A 17,290-nucleotide genomic window follows, 5' to 3' on the forward strand; every position below is an offset into this window, starting at 1 on the left:
GCCTGCCTAAGTTATCAATGTTTTTTTACCCACTAAAAAAAAAAAAAAACCCTCATTCAACATGGTTTCTTAAGTATCTACTCCCCACTACATGCAGCAGAATACCAGGCTGAGGAAGAGATTGTTTAAAGAACAAACGATCCCTGCCCTCAGGGAGCTTATAATCCAGCAGGCAAATGACATATAGAAAACTAATATATGAGAGGTGGGTGGGGAACAGCAACTAGTCCTAAAACTACAGCACAGGGTAGTGATGCCTGTCGGTCAACAGACACTTATAAACCCCTTCTATGTGCTCTGCACTATGCTAAGCACTGAGGATAAAAAGAAAGGTAAAAGGCAGTCCCTGTCCTCAGAGTGCTCAGAGTCTAATGGGGGAGACAATATGAAAACAACTATGTTCAAACAAGATAAATACAAGATAAAGTCGGGGGTGGGGAGCGATCTCAGAACCAGACAGACAAGATAAATTAGAATCCTCTCAGAGGGACAGCATGAAGATGAAGGTGAGCCAGGATGTGGGAGGTGAATAAAGAGAAAAGAATAAAAAATGGGCACGAAAGGTTATGAACATAGAATATTGGATAAAAGACGATACCATGGACAGAAACCAAGTCAAGAAGAGGAAAAAGTTTTTGGAGGAATCCATCAACAATTTTATTTAGGGCCTACTATGTTGCCAGGAACTGTGGATACAAAGAAACAATTCCTACTCTGAAGGCTAAAATCAGGTTGATTCGGGCCATTTTAAATTTGAGGTGACTATGAACATGCAGGAAACGGTCCTGTAAAGTGGGCAGTTAAAGATTCAAAGTCTAAAGTTCAGGAGTGAGATCAGGTAGGGCTCCCAAGATATAGATATGCCATCAATCTGCATAGAGAGTTGATGAAAAAGGGACAGGAATGACTGCAAAGTGCAGGGCTTCAGGAGAGAAGAAAACTTTGCAACAATTTGTGTTGGGAATGAGTGTTTGGAAATTAAGGAGAGATGGAAGGCTAGGAAGTAAGCCAGTGAGTCCAGGTTCAGGAATAGTGTGAAAAGTTTAAAGTGTGCAAGGCAGTAGAATAGAGGTAGCACAAAACCAGCAGAAGTTAAGGATTTCATCTCCACCTTACAGGATCCTGTTTCCAAGGAACGTTGAACAAAAAATGTAGGATTTTAAAATACGATTAAAAAAAATACAACAAAAATTCTGACAGCAAGCTACTACAAACCTAGCCTATCATTTAATAAAGATGGCTTCTAGGTTTAATCTGCCCAAAACATGCGTTATGCATACTGTATATTAATACTAAAAATCATCACATGCATTCAATCCCAGTCAAAGCAATCCAGATCTTTTTTATTTTTATTTTTAATTTTTTAATTTTTTTAATCCAGATTTTTAAAAAGCTAAGTTTCTCTCTAAACTACAACTAAGGTGCTAAAGAAGTTAGCCACATAACTGCTGCCCATCCATCTTCTCTTGCCTTTGCTTGCTCTTCTTCCTTCTCCCCTCCTTCCAAACTCACTCTCACAACCACTCTCACTTTCCAGGAGCAATCGAAAATCCTTGGTCTCAGTACTGTCAGCTGATCTAAGTGCTTAGTGAGGAGAGAAAGAACCAGCCCTTTTCTTGCATCCTCCATGCCTCCTCCACTATGGCACAGCAGCCATTTGCCTGCCCAGAAAACTGCCTCTCCCTAATAGGTATGTACTACCTCCCCAAAGTTCCTGCTAACAGTCCTTGCAGATTTTGAAAGAAATTCCCCTCACTTTCCGTGTGGATAGAAAATGTGGTTAAAGTGAACTCCCTACCCTTAACCATGCCCTGCCTCCCATGCCTCTCTTTGGCCAAGGAGAGATCCAGAATGATTGTTTGTACTTTTCTTTGCAGCTTTCTCTCATCTTCTGTAAGATCACATAAGTGAGTGTGACAGGCTACACCCTTTGGAAAAGGAAGTGACAGGAGATCCCAGGTGCCACTCCTAGTTTATCTTTTTTCTCACTATTACTATAAAGGTACCTGGTTTTTTAACTGTTCTTTCATGAAAGGAGGATCTGAATCTATACACATCATTACATTTTTAAAGCAGCTGTAAGGGAGAAAAAAGATTTAATAAACAAAGTCTGTTTACTATCTAGTTAAGATTGAAGCATTTTTTAACATCTAAACTTTAGAAATTAATTTTTCGGAAAATTAGAAATTGTTTGGATGTTTGACTTGCTGAAAATTTACTTAGCTATATTTCAACTATAGCCCCGTGATATTTATGCTCTATAAATTATTTTATAATGTATGAAAGGTTTTAACATTTCAAAGAAAACTTGACTTATAATGTCTAACCATTCCTCCCCACCAGCATCTTTTATAGGAAGAGCTCAGTTATTTATTGCAATATCCAGATTGCAAAAGTCTTAGGAGTATTAGAAGCAAGCAATTATTTCGAGTACCAGGCAAAGAAGGGAAATTTTAAGGGCCAAAGAAAGTCTAAATTTTGGCATGACATCAGTCTTAACTCTGTCCTATTGAAAAATACAAGACTGCTGCTAAGGAATATACTTACAAAAAGGGCCCCCCAAAAGGAGGGCTCTGATGCAGCACTGCTTTTATCTTTTTTCCTTTCTTTGGACTAGATTTAGTTACAAAATAACTTTGGAATCCTTGAAACGATTATGAAGCTTTTGGAAAGCTTTGTGAAATACAACATCATGAACTGTACCCACCAGTTAATAGAAAAATATTAATTTTCTCTTCATATCAATATTTCCTTGCTTTTCTGGGATATGAATTCCCTCTACCCCCAGTCCCAATGCTTTCAGTATCCAGTTTAGTAATGCAGGGTTGAAGATTACTGGTATTTACCCACCCTATTTTATCATATTAAAGATTATAAAGTACAAATACTTCATGTTTTCACAAAGTCTATTGAAGTGTGAAACAAAACAAAACAAACTGTCTAAAAAATTATAAAGGATTGGGTCTAGACCTGTTTTTCATTCATAAGGGATTCCCAGGAATCCCAGGGATTCTCTCTATTAATACAGGTTAGAACTTTTCTGCAACCTAATAGTCTTAAAAAGTTGCCTAGAGAATTGAAAAGTTAAGTAAATGACTCGCCCAGGGTCACAGAGTCAGTAAAGGGCTGGGACCCAGATCTCCTAGCTTCCTGGACAGCTCTGTCCACTAAATAATCTCTAAATAATAAGATTCAAAGCATCGTATTTATAATCTGCTTCTTCTGTTCTTTTTGCTATAAAGACAGGTTGTTGTTTGTCAAGTTCCAACCAAAAGAAAATAATTTAAAAACACATCCATACATACTCCCTTCAAAACATCATTTTACATAATACCAGAGCTCAAAAGGACCTTAGAGGTCATTCAGTATGCCAGCCAAGTGGTGAGTTACACAACAGCTATCCATTCACTACCTCTAGTAAACACAGCATTGAACAATGTGCAAGGTCCTGGGAGAGATTTAAATAATGCTACAGTCCCTGTCTTCACAAAGTTTATAGTCAGACATACTGGTAAATATGACTAAAATGAATGCTATTATTAAATATTCTCAATGTTTCAATGGTATTCAGATGACTCTCAAATGTGTACTTTCAGAAGCCTTGACATTTCTTCTGAGCTCTAGATTCTTAACTCCCAAGTGCCTACAGATCATCTGTACCCACAGAGACCTCAAAGTTAACATACCCCAAACCTGAACTATGTATTATTTCCCCAAAACTTCTCCTTTTGACCAGTGCACTCCATCTTCTAATTTCCCAGCACTTTCACTGGCTGTCCTCCATAGCTTGAACCATTTCCTCAACCTCAGATCCTGGCTTTCTCCAAGTCTCTGCTAGAGTTCCACCCCCTCTCCAAGAAGTCTCTCCCAGTCCTCCTAAATCTTACCTCCAGTAGCCCCAATTTATCCTGTATTTATTTAATTTGTCCATATTTGTTACATGTTGTCTCTCCCACAATGCAGGCACTTAATAAACTCATTAACTTCGATGTTCTAGGTCCAAAACTAACAAGACTTACCAAATCCTGTTCAGCTTGGCAGCATCCCCCTAGTACTATCATTAAGATCATGGGATCACACAGGTACAAAAATATTTTTAGCAGCTCTTTTTACGGTGGCAAAGAATTGGAAACTGAGGAGATGCTCATCAATTAGGGCATGGCTGAAGAAGTTATGGTACATAAATATGATGGAACACTAGAGTGCTGTAAGAAATAATAAAGAGAATGGTTTCAGAAAAACTTGTAAGGATTTGTCTTCATAACACTCCCCTCTAAAAATTCCTGTGATCCTACCAAACTGGACCCTCTTTACTCTGAGTACACCCTATTCTTAGGAGGCAGCTAGGTGGATAGAGCACTGGGGCCTAGAATCAAGAAGACTTGAGTTCACATTTGACTTCAAGCAACATACCAGCTCTCTGATCCTACTCAAGTCATTTAACCTGTTTCCCTCAACAATAAAATAGGATGAAATGAGAAAGTATCTGTAAAGCAAAAGGGCTGGCACATAGTAGGTGCTATATAAATGAAAATAATAATAATTATTATTGTTGTTTTACATATCTATTCCTTATGCCTACAATATCCTCCCCCTTTTCTCCAGTCTGAATTTATGCTTTAAAGTCCAATTCACATACTACCAACATCTAAGAGCCCTTTCTTGATTTCATCCTAGCTCCTCTCCTACCCACCAGAGGTGACAGCCTCCTCTCTGAACCTCACTTTGTTTTGCTATACAATATTGTGTATTTTAAATTATCTATGTCTTAACCTCCCTAAGCCACTCTAGACTGCAAGGCCTTTCAGACCACCTCCAATCCTAGTACAGTTCTCTACAGTGAGCATTTAATGTTAATTAATTTATTAATAATGTTAATTAACAAACATTAATGTTTAATGTTAATAAATACAATATGTAAGTTTATTTCATACCTTAACTGAAGCAATACCAACTAACTCTGGATGCAAGTTCATTCAAGTTAGGTATAATTCACAGCTCCTCTCTTTTAAACTACCTCACCTTAAAGAAAAATTTTATAATTTAGGATATGGTAACAAGTTTTCTCCTACTCCATTTCAAACTACTATCATATATAGCAACTTCAATCAAAGGTGTATTTTATTGATTACAGTGCTTTGTGCAAGCATCACTACATCCTTAATAAGCTTAAGATGAGCAACCCATTTTACAGATAGAGACATGGGATTTGAAAATCTATTTAGTCACACAGCCTTCAGTCAATGTCAGACTTAGTATTAAGGCTCATTATTACTACTGAATTTTACAGCTGAAAGGGGCTGCCACAGTTTTATGTCTGTAGTCCCAACTCCCAAGTCCCACAGAGCCTGACACATAGCAGACATTTAATAAATAACCCGAGGATTAACTGATCATGTAGTATGACTGTCTTATCTTACAGATGAGGAAACTGCAGAATAGAGGGGTGAAGTGAATTGTTCCTGGTCACACAACTAATGGCTATGTAAGAATTTAAAAATAGGTTTTGACTCCCCAACTCCCAGGCCATGGTTCCTTCCATCTCTCTACCCAAATTCAACACTCCTTCTAAAAGATCAAGGCAAATTAACTAAAAAGAAAAAAAGGTTTATTATGCTACAGACTGTTTACATAGAATAAAATTCATTTAAAAATCCTGGTTGATTCAACAGGTGAGTAGGGGGGGTAACAGTATTCATCTGCTCAAATTGCTGCTCCTGTTTCTGGCATTTGTTATATGTTTGTCTTCTTTTCTCTACCACAGAAACACACCAGCTGAAGTTATGAAGCCACATGAGGATACAGGAGTCAAAATAAAGAAACTAGAGTCCAAAAGAATGGTGTTATAAGAAAAATAGGAGTTATCTCCCTGCAACAGTGTTTTTCTATAAGCATTTTCTTATTTTGAGTCAACAACTTTCAAACAGTACTTTCTGCTGAAGAAATTCTGATCAGTGTATTATACCAAGCATTTCCTAGTGTTCTACATAAAGGAAAACATGTCTCTAGCAAGGTGGCACAGTGGATAGAGTGCCAGGCCTAGAGTCAGGAAGACTCATCTTCCCGAGTTCAAACCTGGCCTCAGACACTAGCTGTGTGATCCTCGGCAAGTCACTTAACCCTGTTTGCCTCAGTTTCCTCATTTGGAAAAGGAAATGGCAAACTACTCTAGTATCTTTACCAAGAAAATCCCAAATGGGGTCATGAAGAATCATCACAACTGAACACACAACAGGATTTTACATTTGCTGCTATTAAGTTTCAACTATGGCATTCTAGGAAGCTAATGTAGGTAATATTAAAAAACAAATAAAAATTATTTTTTAAAAACAAAAATAAAGTTATCTTATTTGATTTGTCCCAAGATTCTAATCTGTCATTCTCTTATCGAATCCTAGACATTTAATGTTAATTGTTCCTCTCAGTTTTGTTACCTGCATATTAGAAAAGTACACCATTTATGTCCCCTATCCAAGCCATTAATAAGAATGTTAAATATATTTTTTTTTAACTTTTCAACCTCATCTCTCCAAGATAAAGATGAATTTGCTAAATGAATTTCTCCTTCCATCAGAAGTCAATTCTCAATTATCTGACTGTGGACAATTCATAGCATATTTTTAATCCCAATCTAAAGCATCCCATGTTTTTCCTGTCAACATATAGCAATGCTCAGGGAACAGATGTAAATTTACTTTAGCCTATCTAAAACAAAATTAAGAGAGTAAATCAGTTGCCCAAAAAATATAAAATACATTTAAAGTATAATTAAATTCTATAGTACTAAATATAGGAAATGTACATTTGATTCATTCAAAACTTTGTCAAAACCAGAGAACCATCCATTTGTCCAAGGTCAATAATGATTTACTCTCATTTCATTACCTGGGGTTAGCACAAAAGAAGAGGAAGGGTGCATCAGAGTTAAGATTTATCATTTTCTTGCAGCTTTGGCATAGCACATCACCAAATGAATGAATAAGCAAAAGTTAATTATTCCAGAGCAAACAAAAAGCATTTTAAAAAATGAAGAGTCTTAATGAATAACACATGAAAAAGCAGTGGGTTTTTTTCTTCTTTCTAAAAAGAGGGAAAACTTTGAGAATTTTATTCCATTCAGTTAACATACTTTGAGTATCCACTACGTGGAAGGCACCAACTAGATGCCTTGTCATGGAGAAAATAAATATGAGCAAAGCTGTCTCTACCCTAAAGAAGCTTACAATTTAGAAAAGAGGATGACAGCAGAGACATACACGTTATGTGCAATCTACATCACCAGAAGTGCAAACAGGAGTTTGAAGCAGGAAGTTCACACCCACAAAAAAAGTACCATCCAAGTTTAGGGTTGGAATGAATCTTCCAGGTCATCTAGTCTCACTTTACAGATGAGACAGCTCAGAGAAATTGCCCAAGGCCACAAAGCTGGACAGTAGACAAGGAAGAACTCAATCAAGGCTTCATAAAGGAGCTAACATCTACCGATGTGATTGTATATGGCAATGTTAATGGGTGAAGAGTATAAGCAGAGAGAGGACACCCATTTCTAGGTAGAGTGAGCAATGTAAGCAGGTAGGAAAGCACTCAGCATGGTCTAAGAAATATTAAGTAGGTCAGCTGGCTGGGGCATAAAACACATGTTGAAGAGTAACTGGTAATAAAGTTAGAAAGGCAGGTTATGACCAGACTATGGAGAGCCTGGGATGTCTGGATGAAGGGTTTAAAGATTCAATGTGCAATGGCAAAATCATGTAACAAAGGTTTTCCACAAGAAAGTAACATGATTCAAGCTGTACTTTTAAGAAGACTAATTTGGCTACACTTAGCATCAGGAATGCAAAGGAATGGATTAATGTGAGTAACACTCCAGAGGTAGAACCAAAGAAGAGGGTTTGGAAAACACAGACACAGATGAATCTAAGGTTTCAAGCACAGATAACTGGGTGGCTGTTAAAGAGTTAAAAAAAGGAGTTAGAATCTTTGGTGGGGGCAAGGGAGATTGGAGAGAGAAAGGGAGAAGAATTCATTATAAACGAGATCAAGATAAACGGTCAAAGGATATGAATAGGCAGTTTTAAAGAAAAAAATTAAAGCTATCCATAGTCATATGAAAAAATGCTTTGAATCACTACTGATTAGAGAAACACAAATCAAAACGACCCTGATGGGGCAGCTAGGTGGCACAGAAGATAGAGCACAAGCCCTGAAGTCAGGAGGACCCGAGTTCAAATCCGGCCTCAGACCAAACACTTGACACTTACTAGCTGTGTGACCCTGGGCAAGTCACTTAACCCCAATTGCCTAAAAGTTAAAAAAAAAAAAAAAACAAAAAAAAACAAAAAACAAAAACCCGACCCTGAGGTACCACATCACACCTATCAGATTGGCTAACATGACAAAACAGGAAAATGATAAATGTTAGAGAAGATGTGGATAATGCATTGTTGGTGGAGTTGTGAACTGATCCAGACATTTTGGAATGCAATTTGGAACTATGCCCAAAGGGCTATAAAACTGTGCGTAAGTTTTGACCCAGAAATACCACTTCTAGGTCTGTATCCCAAAGAGATAAAAAAAAAAATGAGAAAAGGACCCATTTGTGGTATATGAATGTAATGGAATACTATTGTGCTGTAAGAAAGGATGAACAGGCAGATTTCAGAAAAACCTGGAAACACTAATATGAACTGATGCTAAATGAAATAAGCAGAACCAGGAGAACAATGGACACATTAACAGCCACATTGCGCTAAGACCAACTTTGATACACTTAGCTCTTCTCAGAAATGCAAGGATCTAAGACAACACCAAAAGACTCACGATGGCAAATGCTCTCCACATCCAGAAAAAGAACCATGGAGTCTGAATGCAGATGGAAGCATGCTATTTACTCTCCTTTTCTTTTATTGTTTTATTTTTTCTTTCTTGTGGTTCCTCCTATTACTTCAAATTCTTCTATACATCATGACTAATGTGAAAATATGCTTAATATGAACGTATAAAAAAAAAAGAGATCAAGAATTGAGGTCCATTGGTAAGCCTTGATCACAAGGATAGACAGTTCTTTCTCAAAAACAAGAGGCAAATAAAAGGCAACAACAAGGGCAAAAATACAAAAGGCTTTGAGACAGGTGGGAGAATGAGGGAGAATGCATGTTGTCTGACCTCCTCAGGAAAGAAGGAGGGGGAGGCAGCTAAGGGCCAAAGGGAAAGGTTTAGAATACCTACTGTGCCAGAGGAAATCAGAAGGAGTTCAATGAAAGCATTACTGACTACAACTGAAATCGGACAGCAAGAATTTAGAGTAGACCCAATCAGCACGTTTTCAACGACTCTCCCTAGGCAAGGAAGTTCCAGAGGCAAACAGCAAACAGGAAGTTACCTGGGGTTGGATTGGCAAGGCAGAATGAGTCAAGGGAGGGGAAGGGGCAGATTCTAAGATTCTAAGTGAGGATGTTGATATGGAGTCTGGGCTGAGTAGAAGGGCAAATGAAATTACAGGGGCAGCATCCAAATTCAAAGAATAAATGCAGTTTTTGTTGCAAGCAACGGAAGCTCCCCTATGATTCCATGTCAAAGTCAGAACCATAGGACAGAGAGGAAGGAGAAAAGAAAATGAGAGGGAGGAAGGAAACAAATGGGCCAAAATAGGGCTGGGCAGATCCTAGTTACCAAGCCAAGGCTCCTAATAAGCATGTCATAAAAATAAGGATAGGTTGAGAATTGGGCTATATGGTCCTCAAACAAAGAATCAATTATTTATAAGCCAGTATCTAGTCATCCAAGGACCCTTGTTTCTGATGCCCATTCTTTAAAGCATTTTGCCATTCAACAAAAGATGGGATAAAAAAAGAAAACAGAAAATCAAATTTAATTTTTTTTTGAAAGCTTGGTGGCAACAGAAGCTAAAATGAGTTTTGGAGATTACCAATGAATTTCAAATCTATAAACTACTGAATACTGTGTCAAGTTACCTGAGGAAAAAGTGAGTCATCTCAACATTAGGACCTAGCAGGCTACAATTGTCAGAGGTGGCAGCCTCAAGCCTCCCAAGGCTAGGGGAGATGAACCAAAAGAAGAGAGAACAGTGTTTAATTCAATACTGTTTGCTGGAAGTAAGGGTTCCCACCTTTCAACTGTTCTTATCCTGTCTTCAGAAAATCTACCTACAGTCACACTGTCTAGAATTAAAACATCTTTAGGGAAAAGGGAAAAACTTAGTTAAAAATTCATTAGTTAGAAAAAAAAATCAATTAAACACAGCCCTAAGCTTTCAAGTACACATACTTCTATGCAAAACATTATCTGATCTACTGACTAAACTTACACACATATTGCCTCATGTGAAGCTCATGGCGAGCCAACTAGAATAGGTATTAGACAGATGAGGACTTGCTCAAAGTCAGACTAAAACCTTCCTGTTGCCCACTCAATCCAATTTTCTTTCTACTTTGCTATTCTATTGCTAAAACTGACCATACTGACAAGTACTGAAAAGAGATGGCCCACCAACTGAGGAATGGTTGAACAAATTATAGTGTACACCACTGTGCTATATAAAAAAATAAAGGGATGATTTCAGAGAGAAACCTGGGAAGACTTGCCTGGAACCGAAGCATAGAAAAGGGAGTAGAATCAGGAGGAAAATGTATGCAACAGTAAGAGCACTGAAGAGACAAACTGGAAAGGCTTAAACACTCTGGTAAAGTTCAACTCCATGACCAAACACTCCAGAGGAACCATGATGAAGCAAGACATCCATCTCTTGACGAAAAGGTGACTCAGGTTACAGACTGAAACATGGCCAACGTGGGGATTGGGGGATTTATTTTGTTTGACTGTGCATATTTGTTACAAGGGGTTTTTTTTTTTTCATCTTTTTCTCTCCCAATAGGGAGGAGTGGGGAGGGAAAAAAAAAAGATTGTTGTTAATTTAAAAAAGCAAATGTTTAAAATAAACAAAGTCTTGAAGAAAGATGGCAGTTATAATTGAATAGCACTTACTGGTTGTTTATCACTCATTTCAAAATAATCTTGGGAGCAATCCTATTAGAAAAAGAACTGGGAAATGGGCTGGGTACCCAGGTGCCACCTCTATTCCAAGTTGGGAGACATAACAGAGTGGCAGGAAAACGGCCCATTGACAACCTCCTTCCTATAGTTTCTAGGAAGACAGGATATCCTCTCTTCCCTGCTGCTTTTTGCAAAGACCCTTCCACAAGCTAAACAAGAAAGCAGACACTTTTTAAAAAGGTCAATTCCTAATTTTGATAGGAAGGACAAAAAAGAATTAAAATACAGGCCTAAGAGCCAGAAGAGAGCTTTTCAGTTATTCCAATTAACTCAATTGTATGACCTTGGGCAAACCACTTAACTTCTATAAAAGTCACTCATCTTTGAAATGGGAATGGAGGAGGGAAGAAAAAGATTAAATGACCTCTAACATTCACTATTCCTAAAAGTTGTATTTCATTCAACAAATATTGATTAAGCACATACTATATGCAAAGTATCATGCAAATGTAGATTACCAATTAGATTCTATATTTCCTTGCTACTAATTTCCAAAGCATTCCTACTACTGCTACTATAGATAACTCAATAAGCTGTGAGTAGAGAAATACTTGGGTTTGATTTTTAAGCATAAAATAAAATTAATGTTTCAAACACCTTAACAACATTGGGCACACAGCAAAACCATTTCCCTTCTCCAAATTCTTCTAACTCCAAAAGCTTTCAGTTCCTCAGATTTTAAGGGACTATATAAAATTCCTTTATAATGGAACTCTGGAAGCTTTAGTAATTTCTTCAAGAAACAGCCTAAAACTCACCAAGTAGAAACCAAAGAAAATTCACCTGATATTCATCCTTCAATCCATTCCTTCCTTTTGAATAATAAGCTTCCCATTCTATGTCAGAGGGATCAATGGGATAGGACTTCATGCCAGATAATTTCACCATCTCCCTGGCCTTTCGAAAGAAAATGTGCTGCCCACACTTTATGGGTACTTAAGAAAAATTAAGGTCCTCTATAATCTGGCCCACTCCTAACTTTTATCTTCCATTACTAATGTATAAGCCATTGCCCAGGGCCCCTGACCACACCATGCTGATTCCTAAATCTTTCCTCTAGTTTCGCCTACATTCCTCCAATCTAAATCTTACCTGTATTTATTTGTCAGCCAATAAACATTTATTAAGGTCTTACTTTGGGTCAGAAACTGTACTTAAGCACTGGGGATACAAAAAGAGACAAGGCAGCCCCTGCTCTTAAAGAGCTCACAATCTGATGGGGGGGGGCAGATAATAGGCAAACGTGTAAAAAATAAATAGGAAATAGTAAAAAGTCAGGGAAGACGTTAGAATTACGATTTGGGAAAAGCTTCCTGTAAAACGGGATTTTTTTTACTTGAGATTTGAAAGAAGCCAGGGAGGTAAACAGGGTAGAGATGAAGAGGGAGAGCATTCCAGGCATGGGAGACAGCCAGAAAAAATGCCCAAAGTTCAGAGATGGAATGTGAGATGGAATGTCTTGTTCATGGAACAGCTAGGAAGCCAGTGTTACTGGACTGAAGAATTACATCAGAGGGAGTAAGACGTAAGAAGACTAGAAATGGTAAGAAGGGGTAAGGCTGAGGTACTTCAAATAACAGAATTTTGCATTTGATCTTGGAGGCTAAAGGAAGCCAATGAAGTTTACTGGGGGGGGGGGGGTGGTGGTAGTGGTGGTGACATGACGGGACCTGCACTTCAGTGGCTGAATGAGAAAGGAGTGGAGTAGGAAGAGACCCGAAGCCGATAGGCCCTCTAGCAGGCTACTGCAATAATCTAGGCTTGAGGCAACGAGGCAGGATGGTAGCAGTGTCACAGGAGACAAAGGGATAAATGAGAGATCTTGCAAAGGCCTTGGCGACAGACTGAACTTGGTTGGGGGCGGGGAGAAGATAGTGAGGATTCCAGGATGATTCCAAGTTTGTAAGCCTATGGAGACTGGGAGGATGGTGATGCCACTTTCAACAGTGATAAGTGGAGGGAGGAAAATTTAGGGGGAAACAATGATTTCAAGTTTTCCCCATTTTCTACCATTTATTTTGACACCAAATCACATTCACTATTGCCTATTATTTTCGTATGTTCATGGTGACTGCCCAACTAAACTTCCTGTAGGACAAAAGTGTCCCATGTCTTCAACATTTTGCTCAGTGACTGATACCATAACTACTTATTAAATGAATCCATTTGTGAATTGTTCCCACAGTAAAAATGATACAAACTATTTTAAAGTGACAAAAAAAAAAGACTTAGTCCTCTCCCTCTAAGACCTTCTTGGCAAAAGGGTATGATGATTATTTTAATAATTTACCAAAAACAAAACAAAACAAAACCGTTGGCCCAACCATTTCAGAAATCTATTTGCAATTATGCAAAGAAAGGACTAAAATGTTCACACCCTCCGAATCCAGAGATCTCAGTGCTAGGCATATTACCCTCCTTCCTTACCCCAAGAAAGTCAATGACAAAATCCCATATACACTAAAATGTTTATAACTGCTTTCTGTGACAGCAAACAACTGGAAACAAAGTAGGTGCTAGTCAATTGGAGAACAGCTAAAATGTGGTACAAAAATACAGTGGAACATTGCTATGCTATAAGAAATAATGACAGAGGCAGCTACGTGGCACGGTGGCCCTCGAGTTAGGAGGACCTGAGTTCTAATCCAGTCTCAGACACATAACACTCACTAGCTGTGTGACTCTAGGCAAGTCACTTAACCCCAATTGCCTCACAAAAAAAAAAGAAAAAGAATGAGTATGATGAATACAGAGAAGCAAGAAGATTCCTATGAACTGTTGCAAAGTAAAATAAGCAGAACCAGGAAAACAATATGCAATCACTACACAATAATATAAATGGAAAAAAAAACCAATAAAACAACCAAAACTAAATGCCTCAGAAATTATGAAGACCAAACTTGATCCCAAAGAAAAACTATGAGAAGAGGCACCTCCCTGTCCTTCTATAGGAACCATAGATGTGAAACACTACATATAATATTAAGACTTTTTCAATACAAAAAATGTTTCTCTTTAAAATTCCTTTTTAAAGGGATGGCTCTCAGGGAAAGAGAGATGAATGGAAAAACTCTGACATATGTAGCTGATTTTCTAAAAACAAAAGATATCAATAAAAAAATTTCTTAAACCATACCATATTGTGCATAGGGATTGCTACAAATATCCTCAAATTGTAGATAACTTGTCATGTTTGCATTTTTTCAGTATTTGGGATTTGGTAATGGAACTAGTCTTTATTTTCTTGTCTCTTCAAACTGCCTATTTTCAACCTACTATCCATATCAGGTGTTGGCATAAAATTTTAGCCAAAAAAAGTAGGAGGGGGAAATTTATCATAAAAAAAGGAGAAACAAACAAAAAACCAGTATGAGTGAGAAGGAAATTTATGTTAATGTTTTCTTCCAAGAGTACAGAACGTACAGAAATCAAAGTTTTGTCTATTAAACAAAAAGGGGGAAGGGCAAGTATGTCTGTAATCTTGAAGTCCAGCCTCCAGGCATTCCACTAACCACAATGGACCTCCTGAACACCAAGGTGTTATCACTTCCAGGATCTTATTTACTGTAAAGCTAACAGTAATAGAAATGAGATCTATGCTCCCTTTGGAATTACTTTCTAACCATTAGTAATTTGACCAATTCCTAGTTCAGCACATACCACCCTCACTTTTTGTTTTAAAAAAGTACACAATTTGCCTATTTTTCAAAACAGAGAGTTAACTGAGGAACAGATCTGTCAAACATCTTCATTCAAATCTACATAGAGATCTTGGGGGGATGTGGGGGAGGGAGTGACCCATTCCTGTTCTCAGTGCTTATTACAGCAACAAGATCAAACATGTTAGCACACAATCTCCAGCAGAGCATCCATTTTCTAAGAGTAAAGCAGTTTCAACAACATGTGTCACAATACCACACTTTTTAGCAATTTGGGAAGGACTTTTGGGGAAAAGCACAACTTACCTTAAGCAAGCAACCTTTGACCTTTCTTTCAGTTGTACTATCACCGGTACTCTTTTGAAACTTGGCTCGACTCTTTCTTATCACCATTCTATTGGTTTTACTTCATAACATCTATTTTGAATTTTTCTGTATTTTTGCTTCAACAATATATACCATAGGCCTGTTTTAGGTACTTTGTATAGAAGTTAGCCAAGTGCACTGGACCTGAAAAGGGTTTTAGAGATCATCTAATTCAACTCTGCCATAGTCAAAGTGACTTGTCCTAGGTCACATGGCTGGTCAATGGCAGGCTGGAGTTACTGCCTGTGTAACAAGCAACTAAACTTCCTTGGGCCTCAGATTCCCTAACGGTAAAATGAGAGAATTGGACCAGATGTCCGCTAAGGATCCTCCTTCCCTTTCTGTCTATGAGCCCTATGGCCCTATGACTCCAAATTCAGTACCTGTTCCAGTAGCAAGTAAAGGACACCACCGTACCAAAAAACAAACAAAAACATTCAGAACAAAACACAACACACAGAACAATAAACAACAACCCTGAATGGTCAAAACTTGAAATTTGGACAGGCTCATACTTTTCTTAACTTCCTCTGCCAATACTGAAAAGTACCTTATAGTCTTAAGAGAGCTGCATAGGGCAGTGAAATATCAAGTGACTTGTCCAAAGTCACATAGCCAGTATGAGTCAATGGCAGACTTTGAACCTTGGTCAGAGACCACAGCTCTATGCCACACCAACTCATATCCACTTTAATATATTACAAAAACTAATAAAAGTCAGTGGGAATAATACACTTTGAGCCATTTTTAAAATTAACCAATGAAATTTTTAGTATCACTATCCAGCACTAATAAGCTAAAAGGATGTGTCTGAAGTACAGAGTACTGTTTTTCGAGGAGTCATTACAAAGTACATAAAACATTAGTTCTAACATCAGTATCAGGATCCACGTTATGGGTCATATAACATGGGTTTTCTGGCACTGTATCTCATAGGGTCCCAAACCAGACCCTCCCCCCCTCTTAAAAAGAATTCCAGAACGTCAGGTCAGGTGAGAACTAGTGTATTTGTTGGAATGTTAAATAAGAACATTCTAGGATATCTTGAACACCAGTGTAGCACTTCAATATTTAATGGGGGGAGTGCTTAATTACCTAAAAAATCTGTTCAAAGAATTCTCTTTTCATAGCACCATCTTACTGAGCTACATAGTGGGGTGGAGGAGAGAAGAACAGGGTTGAAATGAGTAAATGGTTTTGCCCAAGTTTCTTGATTTGGCTCATCACACAGGTATTCAAACTAGAATACAATTTAATACTGAAGTTTCAGCTTATACTTTCTTGGGTAATTCATGTTCCAAGTTTTCTATCTACATAAAAATGGTTTTTATATGGAAATGGAGCTAACTGCTTTCTCCCCAACTTGAATAAAACTCAACACTATCTGAGGTCCAAATGAAAGATGAGATTTACCTGAGTCAGCTGATCCCATATAGCACAGGTCACTCACCTGGGCATGCTTCAAGCTCATCTGAGATTAAGGTGAGTCATACAAGTCTAAGAAGCAATATTACCCAAACCAGATCAGGAGGCATCACTAAAACTTCTTCCTGAGGCCACCTAATGGTTTCCTTACATTTAACAGGAAGCAATTACTCAACTTCACTGGGGATGACTGAACTATTTTACTTTGTCTTGCATCAACTGTATCACCAATTGACTGCAAATACCCAGAGAATTCAGAAAATTTCATGCTTTCTAAATGAAAACCAAATATGTTAAAACATAATTCACCTGGGTAAAAGGCTGGGGATAGCATAGATCATAGGATCATAGTCTTAAACTGGAAAAGGCTTTCGAGGTCTTCAGGTTCAACCCCTTTATTTTACAGATGAAAAAACCGAGGCACAGAAAGGTTGAATGACTCACCTAGGGTCACACACAGCTAGTGTCTAAAACAGAATTCACACCTAAGTCTAGGTCTTCCAGACCTGAAGTCCTGTACTCTCTATCCACATCCCAATATTACCTTCGCCAGACAATTTCTAAAGGAGTATCTTTTAAGATGCTATCATACTATTTTACTTGGATTTGCATAGCAATCATCATCCCTGAAGCTAAGCTACCCATCACACAAAACAATGAACTTTTATTAAGCCTCTCCTGTGCCCTAAGTTCTGGGCACTGGGCTAAGTTCTAGGGTAACAAAGGGAAAAAAAAAAAACAACAAACCAAAGTCTCTACCCTCAAGA

General features: G+C 37.9%; 1 protein-coding gene across 8 annotated transcripts in view; it reads right to left on the minus strand.

Moving 5' to 3' along the window:
* The window catches only part of RREB1 (ras responsive element binding protein 1), a 146,614-nt gene that overhangs the window by 118,040 nt on the left and 11,284 nt on the right, over window positions 1-17,290 (minus strand). The window contains exon 1 of one of the 8 annotated variants that reach the window (XM_027838088.1): window positions 4,020-4,094. The exons of the other annotated variants lie outside the window; for them this stretch is intronic. The gene's annotated coding sequence lies outside the window, so the exon portion shown is untranslated. Of the gene's footprint in view, window positions 1-4,019; window positions 4,095-17,290 lie in introns of those variants that run through there. 8 annotated transcript variants of the gene reach the window in all.

Source organism: Vombatus ursinus, unplaced genomic scaffold, assembly GCF_900497805.2.
Source record: "Vombatus ursinus unplaced genomic scaffold, bare-nosed wombat genome assembly UNPS02000577.1, whole genome shotgun sequence".
Lineage (NCBI taxonomy): Eukaryota > Metazoa > Chordata > Mammalia > Diprotodontia > Vombatidae > Vombatus > Vombatus ursinus.